The sequence below is a fragment of the Neovison vison genome, chromosome 11 (assembly GCF_020171115.1).
Source record: "Neovison vison isolate M4711 chromosome 11, ASM_NN_V1, whole genome shotgun sequence".
Lineage (NCBI taxonomy): Eukaryota > Metazoa > Chordata > Mammalia > Carnivora > Mustelidae > Neogale > Neogale vison.
Genome location: NC_058101.1, coordinates 81,343,418 through 81,349,018, shown reverse-complemented (window position 1 = coordinate 81,349,018; position 5,601 = coordinate 81,343,418). Strand labels below are relative to the sequence as shown.

Genomic DNA, 5,601 nt, shown 5'->3' with positions numbered 1-5,601 from the left:
AACCTTACTGGTTACCCCGTGATAAATTATTATTATTATTCAGTTTGTTGAGAATTGTGAGGCACAGAGGGGCAACTGGGTGGCTCAGCCAGTTAAGCATCCCACTCTTGATTTCAGCTTTGATTATGACCTCAGGGTTGTGAGATTGAGACCTGTGCTGGGCTCTGTGCTGGGCATGGAGCCTGCTTAAGATTATCTCTCTCCCTCTCCCTTTTCCCCTCCCCCACTATTTTCTCTCTCTCTCTCTCTCAAAAAAAAAAATATATATATATATACATATATATATGTATATATATAATAAACTAAAAAGAAAAGAAATCTGAAGCACAGTAATTGCCAAAGGTCACTTAAGTGCTAAATAGTTGAGTTGACAGTCATTAAGCATCTGCCTTCGGCTCAGGTCATGATCCCAGGGTTCTGGGATCGAGCCGCATATTGGGCTCCCTGCTCAGCTGGAAGACTACTTCTCCCTTTCCCACTCAATCTGCTTGTGTTCCCTCTTCCGCTGTCTCTCTCCCTCTCTCTCTGTCAAATAAATAAATAAAATCTTTTAAAAAAAATAAATAAATAGTTGAGTTGATATTTTAACCCAGGATGTCTAGTTCTACAGTCTGTGACAATAACCATGGTGCTGGACTTTAGAACGGTATTCTGAAGTATATTTTTTAAATGATACTTTAAATATAAATTTTTAGAAGCTGTTGCTATATACAATAAGTATACTTTTAGAAGTATGTTGCTATTCTTAGGAACTCCTGTTCTTACTCCTGCTAAGGATGATACCTAGGAAAAAGGTGTGTTGTAAACTCTATTTCTACTGTATTGGATATAATAAGATAAAATTTGTGCCTAAATAAAGAAGGTTGAATTTATAAGCCATTTTGTGCCATCCGTATCTATACTTACATATCTATATCTATCTATCTATCTATCTATCTATAAGTATTGATCAAGGGGATCTTAATTGTCCCTCAATTTGACTAAACTTTAGATAGGCTTCTTTCTGACTTTAAGCCTATTAGGCCCCTAAACTCACTTTTCTTAGAATATTTACTTTAGAAACTTAAGTATAAATATTTTCTCTGCCCCTTCAAGATACGTCTTTTAAAAACCTTTTTTGGCAGTTTTATATCTCAGGATATAAAAGGATCTCAAAGATCTGGGAAACATTTCTTTAAAATGTCATCAATGAGATAGCATCTTTATTTTTCTCTTTGTTGGAGGGTGGGATCCTAACTTTGGTAGGTGTTTTGCTCCAAGTTGTAACATTATTTTCTGTCCAAAATATAAGAGGAGTTTCCTTTTTCTTTGGGTAAAGCCTGTTAACAAACACAGATGGCCTATGCTCTCCCTCTTACTCTAGCCTTTAAAAACCCTACTGCTCTTTGTCTCTGTGGTCTTGAGTTCAGACTTAATTCCCTTCTCTCTTATCTATTTCAATAGCCTTGAATAAAGTCTTCTTGGCCTGTTTACCTTTTTATTTACAATTTTTGCTTTGACACTATGCAGGTGGAAAACTCATGACAAAGTCAAGGTTTATATGTTGATACTAGAGATTAGTCTTTCCTAGGTCTTAATTCTTTACAAATGTTCAAAATTGCAAGATTTTGTTGAAGACGAGATTCATTATTTTTATATTTTTTTGAAAAAAAATTGGGTCAAAACATTCATTGGTGAGCTCTTGTTTAATGTCTCTTTTGGAGAAGAAAGTACATCCTCTCTTTCCCCCACCCTTTTAGTTGTGGGCTCAAGTTATTACATCTCTTTAAAAAGGTTGAGATGATAAAGAGATAAAGATGTGAAAATATCAATGTGTGTAACCATCTTACTGGAGAAAGGGGCTGAAGGAATTTTAACCACAAGGATAATATAAACCAGCAGAAGTTAAGAAACAGCTACTCAGAAGTAAAAACCTGAGTTCAAAATGCAAAAAGTACTTATTTTAGTCACATACTTCCTTAGGCAGTTATATTTGATCTACCTACTTCTTTGGAAGGAAGAATCAACAAGAGGATGAGATAGATATCTGAGGGAATTATTGTTTATAACTGCCTATGGTCATTTAAATATTTTTAATGTAATAAAAAAAAAAAAACAGCTGTCAGCTATTCTGATTGCTATGACTGTTTTACTGGAAATTCTCCAGTGGTTTCCATTGAAGATTGACTGGAAATAACTTTTTTTTTTCCTTTGGAAGTTTTCAATGATACTGTTATTTATCTGGCTGGCATTTTTCTAAGGATCTGGGATTATTTTTTTCTTCAAAAGTAAAAAAGGCAGTATTCTCAAGTAGGACACATTTTATTTTTTCCTCCAATGTTAAAAAAAAAGCTAACACAATATTTGCATATTTTTCAAATTGCTTTGTGTGCTTTCTGAAGCAGTGCTAAGCAAATCAGCACATTTATCTAAGGAGGAAATGATATCCTAAAATATATTGAGAAACCTAACTTGTTAAATAGCTTCTTAGTGTTCATATGCCTCTATATGAAAAAAACAAAACAAAAATCCACAAAATATGAGAAGACCATAAATCTATTTATCAAGTTAATGGTCTCCTTTAGGACAGTTGAGCAAATTTTAAAAATGCGTTTAAGTATGAAAATTAAAAATTGAATACTCTGGAAAGAAAACATATATCATTTGAGCAGAATAGTTAACTGATTTGGGGAGAAAAAATAACAGAGGGAATTGAACTCACCATATTTGATAAAATATTTTTCATGTATCTGTTCTCTGGGGCTAAATATTAAGTGAAAATTTTATTGTTTTTCCATAATTCCCATTAACTCCCCAAACTGGCACTATTTTGCTTTCTTTTTTTTTAACCCAAGAATAGTCTTTTTTCAAGTTATATTTGTCAAAGCTATATGAAATCTAGTTTAAAATGCAACATATAAATACCACAAAGTGACCACTTTTGATCCATCATTTTGGTTCCTGTTTCTGCAACTGCTAACTTTGAGTAGAGAACATAACAAGGATGTGAGCACTCTTCCATTGAATTTAATTCCATTCCATAGAGATCTGAATCATTTATTCAGAGTAGGCATTTCAGAAGGAAAAGAAACTTATTTTGGAGAAAAGTCCTTCCAATTCTTCAAGCATTTTGGATGTGGGCACTTACTAGAGCTTCTACCTGAAAGTGGTACTAGGGAGTGATTCTCTGCCAGAGCCATCCCTGCCTGGAGGGTCAGATCAAAAGCCTCAACATCAACAGATTTCTCTTCATACTCACTCTTTCTGACACTCTCAATTAGGAATATCTACCAGCTGTCCCATTTCCTACCTTTCTTGGTTTTGGTAAGGTGACAAAAAACAGATTTATCAAAATTTTTCTCTTTATAGCTAAAATGTCAGAGTCAGCTTTCCAAATACAATGACAACAAAAATACCCTTAGATTTAAAAAAGTGTCCAGACTTCAAACACACTGCATTTGATTTTTTATTTTATTTTATTTTTAAGAATAGGACCACCCACAGAATTAAAATATAAACTATTTTTCCTTTTGGACAAGTACAAGGGGAGAAAATAATTACAGAACTTCTTATTAAACTTGCAGATCAATATAAGTATCTCTAAAAAAGTCAAAAGAAACAAAAGGAAAAACACAGTTCATGACTACTTTGTAGATGAAATATAACTTGACAGGTGAAGGGGGTGAGAAGAAATAGGAAAAGGCATTTATTGACTGATTCAAAATTTACTTCTGTGTGACCTAAAACATTTCCCTTAATCTCTATGGTCTTTCAATTCTTATTTTTGAAATAAAGATAACACCTGCCTTTCCTATCTGAAAGGATTCAAGGAAGGATGAAAAATCTTTGCATATAATAAAGTATTGTGCAACGTAAGATTACTACTTTTTGAACCCAACAAATCTCTAATTTATAAAAAAATACATTATGAGTTTTAAAATATTTTTCACTGTTTCCATGTTTAATGTGGATGATGAAGCTTAGTTGATTCCAGTGGAAACTTCATTTTGAACTCTGGAGGGTCTAGGTGGTTCTTGCTTATTATAATAGGTATCTGGTTACACTACCTGATTTACCACTCTTCCCTAGTCTTTTTCTTCCTAGTTCACTGCAAGCAGTGACAAAGTGCCAGACACTGGTGGACCTTCTGTCTTTCCATCCAAGAATGTATTCGAAAGCTCTGAACTGAGTTCTGATTGGGCATCTGTACCAAGGGATGCCCAAATGATAGGGTTGGGGGAAAAGAGAGTGAAATCTTTATGCCAACCATAGATTGGGTCTTTTCTCTTCTGGACAGTGAAAGATTGACTTCTGTAGGCAACTCTAGCATTAAGGCTGCTCTTGAGAACAGCCTTTGGGTATTTGCATAGGCTTTATAGTCATTATTTATTCTCAGAATGTGCCTGAATGAGATCTGGAATGCTGTAAATAAGTTTTCATTCAGAAGGCATGCCCAGGCTTGACAGAGAACCAGAGCATGCAAACACATCTAGATATCAGGATGTCAGGTGCAGGAGACCTTCCTAAAGAAAGCACCAGAGCATTCACAAAGGAAACTAACAATGTTCACTGAGAAATAATTGACAGATTTGGAATTCTTGTTCAGCAAGAACCCATACACTATTCTCAACCTTCAGAAAGAAATGGCTTCAAAACTGGAGATACATCTCACAGTACTGCAGGTTTGGTTCAAGAAGCATAGAACAAAGCTCAAGAAAGCCAAATAACAACATGGGAAGTGTGGCCTGGGTGGTTCAGTTGGTTAACCATCTGCCTTCGGTTTGTGTCATGAGCCCAGGGTCCTGGGATTGAGCACTGCATTGGGCTCCCTGCTCAACAGGGAGCCTGCTTCTCCTTTTCTTCTCCGCTTACGCATTCTGTTGCTACCTCTGTCTCTATCAAATAAATGAAATCTAAGAAAGAATGAGGGATAGAGAAAAAGAAAGAAAGAGAGAAAGAAAGAAAAGGAAAGAAAAAAAGCCAAACAACTAGTTGGGTTGGAAGTCAAGCCCAGCTCTTTCTAGAGAAATATGGATGCACCCTCAGGATCCCCTGACGGTGCCTATCCTGCTTCCCTGGTTTATACAGATCTTCAAATACCTTCCTTCCCACTCAGTATATGCCCCAAATTTAAGGCTTTCCCAGACCATACAAAATAGTCCATTTTGGCTGCTGCCAAACATCTACCAACATCCTAACATCTACTCCCTTTGTCCCATTATGGAATCTCATATTCTCTCCAGAAACTTCTTTGCTAATTCTTTTGGTTCTTCATCTCCACAAAGAACTTAATGAGAGAAGCTAGAGAGAAGGGGTCACATATTGTAATGATTTGCAATGATTCCCATACAAAAGACAGATACAAGATCTACACAACAGGGATGCATTTTTTTTTTTTTTAAGATTGACAGAAAGAAATCACAAGTAGATGGAGAGGCAGGCAGAGAGAGAGAGGGAAGCAGGCTCCCTGCTGAGCAAGAGCCCGATGTGGGACTAGATCCCAGGACCCTGAGATCATGACCCGAGCCGAAGGCAGCAGTTTAACCCACTGAGCCATCCAGGCGCAACAGGGATGCATTTCAAAAACATGCTCCATGAAAGAAAAAAGACACAAAAGTGTCT

At 35.9% G+C, this 5,601-nt stretch overlaps 1 pseudogene; it reads left to right on the top strand.

The window, feature by feature from the left end:
* Positions 1-625: 625 nt before the first annotated feature.
* Positions 626-5,271, top strand: LOC122890258 (annotated as a pseudogene).
* The last annotated feature ends 330 nt before the right edge of the window (positions 5,272-5,601 follow it).